Below are 12,592 nucleotides of genomic sequence, written 5' to 3'. Positions count from 1 at the left end.
TTGCCTTGGATAGCTGAGCCAGTCAGGCCTGGAAGTAAGGTTAAGTCATGTCTCCCTGATTCTTAAGATTTTCTAAAGCCTTCTGAGTTTCCATTCTGTTGGAGAACCTTCCCACACAATTTCTGTCAACAACATATTGTTTACAATCTTTTATGGGGCTGGACAAACTTGATGTACTAGTGCTTTGTCCAATGTCTTTGGACAGGTGGTCCATTCACTCTCCAATCCAATGTCACCTTTGGGAAAGTATAAAAGATGGAGTCGGAGAATAAACTTTTCGCTTTACCTTGAAAATAGCAGGTGGCTCGCGTCGTGCTTTCACGTGTCTTATAGCGACAAAGTCACAAGCTGTAAGCAAAGTTAAATGCTGCTAAGAGTTGTTCTTTTGCTAATTTGTGAAGCTTAATAGAAGTTATAAGCAAAGTTGAATATTGTTAAGTGTTATTCCACAGCTCTCTTTAGCTTTTAGGCTGTATTCCTTTTATCCTTGCCCTCACTGTCCTTTCGTCACACACACACACACACACACACACACACCCCCACCCACACACACACACACACAAACAGACAGAGACACACAGACACCGGGACAGTTCTTGACTCCTTTTTGGTTTGATTGCCTGGATTTTGTTTGGTTTTGTTGTTGCTTTGTTTCCTTGGTGTGCCTGAAGTGTCCAGTCAGGAGCAGAGTGACTCTTGCCAAGGAACTCTGTGGTGCTGTCACTTAATCTTAAAGCTGTTTTATGCTACTCCCCTGCTGGGGATTTTTAAAGTGCTCTCAAGCCCTCCTTCATAAGAGGGTGAAGGAGCCCTGGCCAAGCTCTGGCCCTGGGGGCACAGGGATGCTGCTAGGGGGTCCCTGTCTCCCTGTTCCAACTGTGACGGCCCTGAGCCCCTGTCCCCGTGTCAGGCTCTGGGCTTGATCTCCTCAAACATCCTCAGCGGGAGGCTGCAGCGCCAGGGGCAGGGGGACCCAGAGGGACACGGGATGCCACCGGGCACGAGCAGCTTTGGACTTCTCTGGGAGGAACTGTGAGTGGGAGCTGGCTTGAAGTGACCTCCCCAGTAAGGTCACAGAGCCTCTGAGATGTCACACTGCCTCCTGGGATGTCACAGCCCACCCTGGGATCTCACAAATCCCCCTTGTGATGTCACAGAGCCAGTGCTGCTCTATCACTCTGGGATGTCATACAGTTGTGCTGTGATGGCACAGAAGACTCTGGCATCACAAAGTCAGCCCATGTCACAATCCTCTAGTGGAAGCGGGAATCATGACAGTTCATTTTCCCCATCTCAGAATTAGCAGAAGTAGATAGGCTTATCATGAGAAACCGAATGTGATAAACATGTTACAAATGCAAGGCTCCAAGATATTCATTATTAATTTAATAAAAGTTATTAAGTGTACCAAATATAAACTTTGAGAAAAATGAAAAAAAGCCACTATAAAAAAAGTCAATGTGGAGCCCGGGATTGCCACCGGGTGAGACACAGGTTTGACAGCTGCAGCAGAGGGTCCTCTATGCTTCACACCGACCGTCCTGTCTGACCCATTTTTATACCATTTTCCTTGCCTGAGCCAGAGTCCCCTTTCTTCCTTTTCAAAGTGCATGTATTCATGTGGAGTTCTTTTCTCTGTGGCAAGTTGAACAATACGTGTCCGGAGAGTGATGAACACCTGTGTTTGCAGTCCCGGAATTCGGATTTGAGATGTACCTCCCTGATGGCTCTGACTATCTCGGTCTCGGATATTTATCCTGTATTTATCGTCCGAGTGTTTCTCGGACAACCTTGATGCATGATCCCTCTCTGGGCTGGCCACTTTCGTTCGCTTGTAAATAAAGTCCTCCCTCTCTCGTCCAGGTGGCTTTGACATGGTGTTGCAGTCGCTGTTGCTGGCTTGTGCGATTTAAAAACTTCTTATAAGAGTATAATTTAACAGCACATAACTATAAAATAGACGACAATTTTATTTGCACGAATTATCCTATAGACATATAACAGTCCTAATGATTCCTTGAGGCCTTGCAGTGTCACAATGTTCTCCATGGTTCCACAGGCCCCACAGTGTCATGTGACTCCTCTGTTCCATGAGTCCTGCAATGTCACAATGGACCTTTGGACCAATGGACCATGGGGCTTTGCAGTGTCACAACGCTCTCCTTTGGCTCCACAGGGTCACAATGGAGCACTGATTACAGGCAGCCTCTCTGTGTTACCCTGGAGCTTTGTTTCCGTGGGGTCTCGCAGTGTCCCAACGGAGCCTTGGCTGGATGGGGCCTCACAGTGTCACAATGATGCCTACATTCCACTGAGGCACACGGCGTCACTAGGGTCCCCTTGCTTCCATGAGGCCCAGCAATGTCACAGTGGTGTCCATGAATCCATGAGGACTCACAGTATCCCAATGGTCTCTTGATCTCACATGGTCCCACAGTGTCCCAATGGTCCCTTGGTCTCACAAGGCCCCACAGTGTCCCAATGGTCACTTCTTCTCACATGGCCCCACAGTGTAACAATGGTCCCTTGGTTCCATGGTTCCTGGTCTGGTGCATTCCCCTTTCCCCTTCTCAGGCCGCCCTGCCAGCTGAGAAATGCTCACTGGGCCTGGGCCTTGGCCAGCAGCCCCTGGGCTCATCACAGACACTGTCTGCTCCAGGCTCAACCCTTCATCCCCTGGGGAGATGCCAAAGCCTCCACAGGGAGCATTTCCTGGCTTGAAGTGACCTCCCCAGTAAGGTCACAGAGCCTCTGAGATGTCACACTGCCTCCTGGGATGTCACAGCCCACCCTGGGATCTCACAAATCCCCCTTGTGATGTCACAGAGCCAGTGCTGCTCTATCACTCTGGGATGTCATACAGTTGTGCTGTGATGGCACAGAAGACTCTGGCATCACAAAGTCAGCCCATGTCACAATCCTCTAGTGGAAGCGGGAATCATGACAGTTCATTTTCCCCATCTCAGAATTAGCAGAAGTAGATAGGCTTATCATGAGAAACCGAATGTGATAAACATGTTACAAATGCAAGGCTCCAAGATATTCATTATTAATTTAATAAAAGTTATTAAGTGTACCAAATATAAACTTTGAGAAAAATGAAAAAAAGCCACTATAAAAAAAGTCAATGTGGAGCCCGGGATTGCCACCGGGTGAGACACAGGTTTGACAGCTGCAGCAGAGGGTCCTCTATGCTTCACACCGACCGTCCTGTCTGACCCATTTTTATACGATTTTCCTTGCCTGAGCCAGAGTCCCCTTTCTTCCTTTTCAAAGTGCATGTATTCATGTGGAGTTCTTTTCTCTGTGGCAAGTTGAACAATACGTGTCCGGAGAGTGATGAACACCTGTGTTTGCAGTCCCGGAATTCGGATTTGAGATGTACCTCCCTGATGGCTCTGACTATCTCGGTCTCGGATATTTATCCTGTATTTATCGTCCGAGTGTTTCTCGGACAACCTTGATGCATGATCCCTCTCTGGGCTGGCCACTTTCGTTCGCTTGTAAATAAAGTCCTCCCTCTCTCGTCCAGGTGGCTTTGACATGGTGTTGCAGTCGCTGTTGCTGGCTTGTGCGATTTAAAAACTTCTTATAAGAGTATAATTTAACAGCACATAACTATAAAATAGACGACAATTTTATTTGCACGAATTATCCTATAGACATATAACAGTCCTAATGATTCCTTGAGGCCTTGCAGTGTCACAATGTTCTCCATGGTTCCACAGGCCCCACAGTGTCATGTGACTCCTCTGTTCCATGAGTCCTGCAATGTCACAATGGACCTTTGGACCAATGGACCATGGGGCTTTGCAGTGTCACAACGCTCTCCTTTGGCTCCACAGGGTCACAATGGAGCACTGATTACAGGCAGCCTCTCTGTGTTACCCTGGAGCTTTGTTTCCGTGGGGTCTCGCAGTGTCCCAACGGAGCCTTGGCTGGATGGGGCCTCACAGTGTCACAATGATGCCTACATTCCACTGAGGCACACGGCGTCACTAGGGTCCCCTTGCTTCCATGAGGCCCAGCAATGTCACAGTGGTGTCCATGAATCCATGAGGACTCACAGTATCCCAATGGTCTCTTGATCTCACATGGTCCCACAGTGTCCCAATGGTCCCTTGGTCTCACAAGGCCCCACAGTGTCCCAATGGTCACTTCTTCTCACATGGCCCCACAGTGTAACAATGGTCCCTTGGTTCCATGGTTCCTGGTCTGGTGCATTCCCCTTTCCCCTTCTCAGGCCGCCCTGCCAGCTGAGAAATGCTCACTGGGCCTGGGCCTTGGCCAGCAGCCCCTGGGCTCATCACAGACACTGTCTGCTCCAGGCTCAACCCTTCATCCCCTGGGGAGATGCCAAAGCCTCCACAGGGAGCATTTCCCTTTGCTCAGGGGAATTTCTCAGAGGTGCCTTGTAGTGACTCTTTGTGTCTGTGTGCACACAGGAGTGCCTGTGCTCAGGGAAATGTGGCAGAAATGCTGCTCTCTGAGGGCTTTGATTGCCTTGGATAGCTGAGCCAGTCAGGCCTGGAAGTAAGGTTAAGTCATGTCTCCCTGATTCTTAAGATTTTCTAAAGCCTTCTGAGTTTCCATTCTGTTGGAGAACCTTCCCACACAATTTCTGTCAACAACATATTGTTTACAATCTTTTATGGGGCTGGACAAACTTGATGTACTAGTGCTTTGTCCAATGTCTTTGGACAGGTGGTCCATTCACTCTCCAATCCAATGTCACCTTTGGGAAAGTATAAAAGATGGAGTCGGAGAATAAACTTTTCTCTTTACCTTGAAAATAGCAGGTGGCTCGCGTCGTGCTTTCACGTGTCTTATAGCGACAAAGTCACAAGCTGTAAGCAAAGTTAAATGCTGCTAAGAGTTGTTCTTTTGCTAATTTGTGAAGCTTAATAGAAGTTATAAGCAAAGTTGAATATTGTTAAGTGTTATTCCACAGCTCTCTTTAGCTTTTAGGCTGTATTCCTTTTATCCTTGCCCTCACTGTCCTTTCGTCACACACACACACACACACACACACACACCCCCACCCACACACACACACACACAAACAGACAGAGACACACAGACACCGGGACAGTTCTTGACTCCTTTTTGGTTTGATTGCCTGGATTTTGTTTGGTTTTGTTGTTGCTTTGTTTCCTTGGTGTGCCTGAAGTGTCCAGTCAGGAGCAGAGTGACTCTTGCCAAGGAACTCTGTGGTGCTGTCACTTAATCTTAAAGCTGTTTTATGCTACTCCCCTGCTGGGGATTTTTAAAGTGCTCTCAAGCCCTCCTTCATAAGAGGGTGAAGGAGCCCTGGCCAAGCTCTGGCCCTGGGGGCACAGGGATGCTGCTAGGGGGTCCCTGTCTCCCTGTTCCAACTGTGACGGCCCTGAGCCCCTGTCCCCGTGTCAGGCTCTGGGCTTGATCTCCTCAAACATCCTCAGCGGGAGGCTGCAGCGCCAGGGGCAGGGGGACCCAGAGGGACACGGGATGCCACCGGGCACGAGCAGCTTTGGACTTCTCTGGGAGGAACTGTGAGTGGGAGCTGGCTTGAAGTGACCTCCCCAGTAAGGTCACAGAGCCCCTGAGATGTCACACTGCCTCCTGGGATGTCACAGCCCACCCTGGGATCTCACAAATCCCCCTTGTGATGTCACAGAGCCAGTGCTGCTCTATCACTCTGGGATGTCATACAGTTGTGCTGTGATGGCACAGAAGACTCTGGCATCACAAAGTCAGCCCATGTCACAATCCTCTAGTGGAAGCGGGAATCATGACAGTTCATTTTCCCCATCTCAGAATTAGCAGAAGTAGATAGGCTTATCATGAGAAACCGAATGTGATAAACATGTTACAAATGCAAGGCTCCAAGATATTCATTATTAATTTAATAAAAGTTATTAAGTGTACCAAATATAAACTTTGAGAAAAATGAAAAAAAGCCACTATAAAAAAAGTCAATGTGGAGCCCGGGATTGCCACCGGGTGAGACACAGGTTTGACAGCTGCAGCAGAGGGTCCTCTATGCTTCACACCGACCGTCCTGTCTGACCCATTTTTATACGATTTTCCTTGCCTGAGCCAGAGTCCCCTTTCTTCCTTTTCAAAGTGCATGTATTCATGTGGAGTTCTTTTCTCTGTGGCAAGTTGAACAATACGTGTCCGGAGAGTGATGAACACCTGTGTTTGCAGTCCTGGAATTCGGATTTGAGATGTACCTCCCTGATGGCTCTGACTATCTCGGTCTCGGATATTTATCGTGTATTTATCGTCCGGGTGTTTCTCGGACAACCTTGATGCATGATCCCTCTCTGGGCTGGCCACTTTCGTTCGCTTGTAAATAAAGTCCTCCCTCTCTCGTCCAGGTGGCTTTGACATGGTGTTGCAGTCGCTGTTGCTGGCTTGTGCGATTTAAAAACTTCTTATAAGAGTATAATTTAACAGCACATAACTATAAAATAGACGACAATTTTATTTGCACGAATTATCCTATAGACATATAACAGTCCTAATGATTCCTTGAGGCCTTGCAGTGTCACAATGTTCTCCATGGTTCCACAGGCCCCACAGTGTCATGTGACTCCTCTGTTCCATGAGTCCTGCAATGTCACAATGGACCTTTGGACCAATGGACCATGGGGCTTTGCAGTGTCACAACGCTCTCCTTTGGCTCCACAGGGTCACAATGGAGCACTGATTACAGGCAGCCTCTCTGTGTTACCCTGGAGCTTTGTTTCCATGGGGTCTCGCAGTGTCCCAATGGAGCCTTGGTTGGATGGGGCCTCACAGTGTCACAATGATGCCTACATTCCACTGAGGCACACGGCGTCACTAGGGTCCCCTTGCTTCCATGAGGCCCAGCAATGTCACAGTGGTGTCCATGAATCCATGAGGACTCACAGTATCCCAATGGTCTCTTGATCTCACATGGTCCCACAGTGTCCCAATGGTCCCTTGGTCTCACAAGGCCCCACAGTGTCCCAATGGTCACTTCTTCTCACATGGCCCCACAGTGTAACAATGGTCCCTTGGTTCCATGATTCCTGGTCTGGTGCATTCCCCTTTCCCCTTCTCAGGCCGCCCTGCCAGCTGAGAAATGCTCACTGGGCCTGGGCCTTGGCCAGCAGCCCCTGGGCTCAGCTCCTCTGGAGCTCATCACAGACACTGTCTGCTCCAGGCTCAACCCTTCATCCCCTGGGGAGATGCCAAAGCCTCCACAGGGAGCATTTCCCTTTGCTCAGGGGAATTTCTCAGAGGTGCCTTGTAGTGACTCTTTGTGTCTGTGTGCACACAGGAGTGCCTGTGCTCAGGGAAATGTGGCAGAAATGCTGCTCTCTGAGGGCTTTGATTGCCTTGGATAGCTGAGCCAGTCAGGCCTGGAAGTAAGGTTAAGTCATGTCTCCCTGATTCTTAAGATTTTCTAAAGCCTTCTGAGTTTCCATTCTGTTGGAGAACCTTCCCACACAATTTCTGTCAACAACATATTGTTTACAATCTTTTATGGGGCTGGACAAACTTGATGTACTAGTGCTTTGTCCAATGTCTTTGGACAGGTGGTCCATTCACTCTCCAATCCAATGTCACCTTTGGGAAAGTATAAAAGATGGAGTCGGAGAATAAACTTTTCGCTTTACCTTGAAAATAGCAGGTGGCTCGCGTCGTGCTTTCACGTGTCTTATAGCGACAAAGTCACAAGCTGTAAGCAAAGTTAAATGCTGCTAAGAGTTGTTCTTTTGCTAATTTGTGAAGCTTAATAGAAGTTATAAGCAAAGTTGAATATTGTTAAGTGTTATTCCACAGCTCTCTTTAGCTTTTAGGCTGTATTCCTTTTATCCTTGCCCTCACTGTCCTTTCGTCACACACACACACACACACACCCACACACCCCCACCCACACACACACACACACAAACAGACAGAGACACACAGACACCGGGACAGTTCTTGACTCCTTTTTGGTTTGATTGCCTGGATTTTGTTTGGTTTTGTTGTTGCTTTGTTTCCTTGGTGTGCCTGAAGTGTCCAGTCAGGAGCAGAGTGACTCTTGCCAAGGAACTCTGTGGTGCTGTCACTTAATCTTAAAGCTGTTTTATGCTACTCCCCTGCTGGGGATTTTTAAAGTGCTCTCAAGCCCTCCTTCATAAGAGGGTGAAGGAGCCCTGGCCAAGCTCTGGCCCTGGGGGCACAGGGATGCTGCTAGGGGGTCCCTGTCTCCCTGTTCCAACTGTGACGGCCCTGAGCCCCTGTCCCCGTGTCAGGCTCTGGGCTTGATCTCCTCAAACATCCTCAGCGGGAGGCTGCAGCGCCAGGGGCAGGGGGACCCAGAGGGACACGGGATGCCACCGGGCACGAGCAGCTTTGGACTTCTCTGGGAGGAACTGTGAGTGGGAGCTGGCTTGAAGTGACCTCCCCAGTAAGGTCACAGAGCCCCTGAGATGTCACACTGCCTCCTGGGATGTCACAGCCCACCCTGGGATCTCACAAATCCCCCTTGTGATGTCACAGAGCCAGTGCTGCTCTATCACTCTGGGATGTCATACAGTTGTGCTGTGATGGCACAGAAGACTGGCATCACAAAGTCAGCCCATGTCACAATCCTCTAGTGGAAGCGGGAATCATGACAGTTCATTTTCCCCATCTCAGAATTAGCAGAAGTAGATAGGCTTATCATGAGAAACCGAATGTGATAAACATGTTACAAATGCAAGGCTCCAAGATATTCATTATTAATTTAATAAAAGTTATTAAGTGTACCAAATATAAACTTTGAGAAAAATGAAAAAAAGCCACTATAAAAAAAGTCAATGTGGAGCCCGGGATTGCCACCGGGTGAGACACAGGTTTGACAGCTGCAGCAGAGGGTCCTCTATGCTTCACACCGACCGTCCTGTCTGACCCATTTTTATACGATTTTCCTTGCCTGAGCCAGAGTCCCCTTTCTTCCTTTTCAAAGTGCATGTATTCATGTGGAGTTCTTTTCTCTGTGGCAAGTTGAACAATACGTGTCCGGAGAGTGATGAACACCTGTGTTTGCAGTCCCGGAATTCGGATTTGAGATGTACCTCCCTGATGGCTCTGACTATCTCGGTCTCGGATATTTATCCTGTATTTATCGTCCGAGTGTTTCTCGGACAACCTTGATGCATGATCCCTCTCTGGGCTGGCCACTTTCGTTCGCTTGTAAATAAAGTCCTCCCTCTCTCGTCCAGGTGGCTTTGACATGGTGTTGCAGTCGCTGTTGCTGGCTTGTGCGATTTAAAAACTTCTTATAAGAGTATAATTTAACAGCACATAACTATAAAATAGACGACAATTTTATTTGCACGAATTATCCTATAGACATATAACAGTCCTAATGATTCCTTGAGGCCTTGCAGTGTCACAATGTTCTCCATGGTTCCACAGGCCCCACAGTGTCATGTGACTCCTCTGTTCCATGAGTCCTGCAATGTCACAATGGACCTTTGGACCAATGGACCATGGGGCTTTGCAGTGTCACAACGCTCTCCTTTGGCTCCACAGGGTCACAATGGAGCACTGATTACAGGCAGCCTCTCTGTGTTACCCTGGAGCTTTGTTTCCGTGGGGTCTCGCAGTGTCCCAACGGAGCCTTGGCTGGATGGGGCCTCACAGTGTCACAATGATGCCTACATTCCACTGAGGCACACGGCGTCACTAGGGTCCCCTTGCTTCCATGAGGCCCAGCAATGTCACAGTGGTGTCCATGAATCCATGAGGACTCACAGTATCCCAATGGTCTCTTGATCTCACATGGTCCCACAGTGTCCCAATGGTCCCTTGGTCTCACAAGGCCCCACAGTGTCCCAATGGTCACTTCTTCTCACATGGCCCCACAGTGTAACAATGGTCCCTTGGTTCCATGGTTCCTGGTCTGGTGCATTCCCCTTTCCCCTTCTCAGGCCGCCCTGCCAGCTGAGAAATGCTCACTGGGCCTGGGCCTTGGCCAGCAGCCCCTGGGCTCAGCTCCTCTGGAGCTCATCACAGACACTGTCTGCTCCAGGCTCAACCCTTCATCCCCTGGGGAGATGCCAAAGCCTCCACAGGGAGCATTTCCCTTTGCTCAGGGGAATTTCTCAGAGGTGCCTTGTAGTGACTCTTTGTGTCTGTGTGCACACAGGAGTGCCTGTGCTCAGGGAAATGTGGCAGAAATGCTGCTCTCTGAGGGCTTTGATTGCCTTGGATAGCTGAGCCAGTCAGGCCTGGAAGTAAGGTTAAGTCATGTCTCCCTGATTCTTAAGATTTTCTAAAGCCTTCTGAGTTTCCATTCTGTTGGAGAACCTTCCCACACAATTTCTGTCAACAACATATTGTTTACAATCTTTTATGGGGCTGGACAAACTTGATGTACTAGTGCTTTGTCCAATGTCTTTGGACAGGTGGTCCATTCACTCTCCAATCCAATGTCACCTTTGGGAAAGTATAAAAGATGGAGTCGGAGAATAAACTTTTCGCTTTACCTTGAAAATAGCAGGTGGCTCGCGTCGTGCTTTCACGTGTCTTATAGCGACAAAGTCACAAGCTGTAAGCAAAGTTAAATGCTGCTAAGAGTTGTTCTTTTGCTAATTTGTGAAGCTTAATAGAAGTTATAAGCAAAGTTGAATATTGTTAAGTGTTATTCCACAGCTCTCTTTAGCTTTTAGGCTGTATTCCTTTTATCCTTGCCCTCACTGTCCTTTCGTCACACACACACACACACACACCCACACACCCCCACCCACACACACACACACACAAACAGACAGAGACACACAGACACCGGGACAGTTCTTGACTCCTTTTTGGTTTGATTGCCTGGATTTTGTTTGGTTTTGTTGTTGCTTTGTTTCCTTGGTGTGCCTGAAGTGTCCAGTCAGGAGCAGAGTGACTCTTGCCAAGGAACTCTGTGGTGCTGTCACTTAATCTTAAAGCTGTTTTATGCTACTCCCCTGCTGGGGATTTTTAAAGTGCTCTCAAGCCCTCCTTCATAAGAGGGTGAAGGAGCCCTGGCCAAGCTCTGGCCCTGGGGGCACAGGGATGCTGCTAGGGGGTCCCTGTCTCCCTGTTCCAACTGTGACGGCCCTGAGCCCCTGTCCCCGTGTCAGGCTCTGGGCTTGATCTCCTCAAACATCCTCAGCGGGAGGCTGCAGCGCCAGGGGCAGGGGGACCCAGAGGGACACGGGATGCCACCGGGCACGAGCAGCTTTGGACTTCTCTGGGAGGAACTGTGAGTGGGAGCTGGCTTGAAGTGACCTCCCCAGTAAGGTCACAGAGCCCCTGAGATGTCACACTGCCTCCTGGGATGTCACAGCCCACCCTGGGATCTCACAAATCCCCCTTGTGATGTCACAGAGCCAGTGCTGCTCTATCACTCTGGGATGTCATACAGTTGTGCTGTGATGGCACAGAAGACTGGCATCACAAAGTCAGCCCATGTCACAATCCTCTAGTGGAAGCGGGAATCATGACAGTTCATTTTCCCCATCTCAGAATTAGCAGAAGTAGATAGGCTTATCATGAGAAACCGAATGTGATAAACATGTTACAAATGCAAGGCTCCAAGATATTCATTATTAATTTAATAAAAGTTATTAAGTGTACCAAATATAAACTTTGAGAAAAATGAAAAAAAGCCACTATAAAAAAAGTCAATGTGGAGCCCGGGATTGCCACCGGGTGAGACACAGGTTTGACAGCTGCAGCAGAGGGTCCTCTATGCTTCACACCGACCGTCCTGTCTGACCCATTTTTATACGATTTTCCTTGCCTGAGCCAGAGTCCCCTTTCTTCCTTTTCAAAGTGCATGTATTCATGTGGAGTTCTTTTCTCTGTGGCAAGTTGAACAATACGTGTCCGGAGAGTGATGAACACCTGTGTTTGCAGTCCCGGAATTCGGATTTGAGATGTACCTCCCTGATGGCTCTGACTATCTCGGTCTCGGATATTTATCCTGTATTTATCGTCCGAGTGTTTCTCGGACAACCTTGATGCATGATCCCTCTCTGGGCTGGCCACTTTCGTTCGCTTGTAAATAAAGTCCTCCCTCTCTCGTCCAGGTGGCTTTGACATGGTGTTGCAGTCGCTGTTGCTGGCTTGTGCGATTTAAAAACTTCTTATAAGAGTATAATTTAACAGCACATAACTATAAAATAGACGACAATTTTATTTGCACGAATTATCCTATAGACATATAACAGTCCTAATGATTCCTTGAGGCCTTGCAGTGTCACAATGTTCTCCATGGTTCCACAGGCCCCACAGTGTCATGTGACTCCTCTGTTCCATGAGTCCTGCAATGTCACAATGGACCTTTGGACCAATGGACCATGGGGCTTTGCAGTGTCACAACGCTCTCCTTTGGCTCCACAGGGTCACAATGGAGCACTGATTACAGGCAGCCTCTCTGTGTTACCCTGGAGCTTTGTTTCCGTGGGGTCTCGCAGTGTCCCAACGGAGCCTTGGCTGGATGGGGCCTCACAGTGTCACAATGATGCCTACATTCCACTGAGGCACACGGCGTCACTAGGGTCCCCTTGCTTCCATGAGGCCCAGCAATGTCACAGTGGTGTCCATGAATCCATGAGGACTCACAGTATCC

This window comes from Lonchura striata, chromosome 13 (assembly GCF_050655825.1).
Source record: "Lonchura striata isolate lonStrDom1 chromosome 13, ASM5065582v1, whole genome shotgun sequence".
NCBI classification, from domain to species: Eukaryota; Metazoa; Chordata; class Aves; order Passeriformes; family Estrildidae; genus Lonchura; species Lonchura striata.
Note: the sequence above shows the minus strand (reverse complement) of the source record.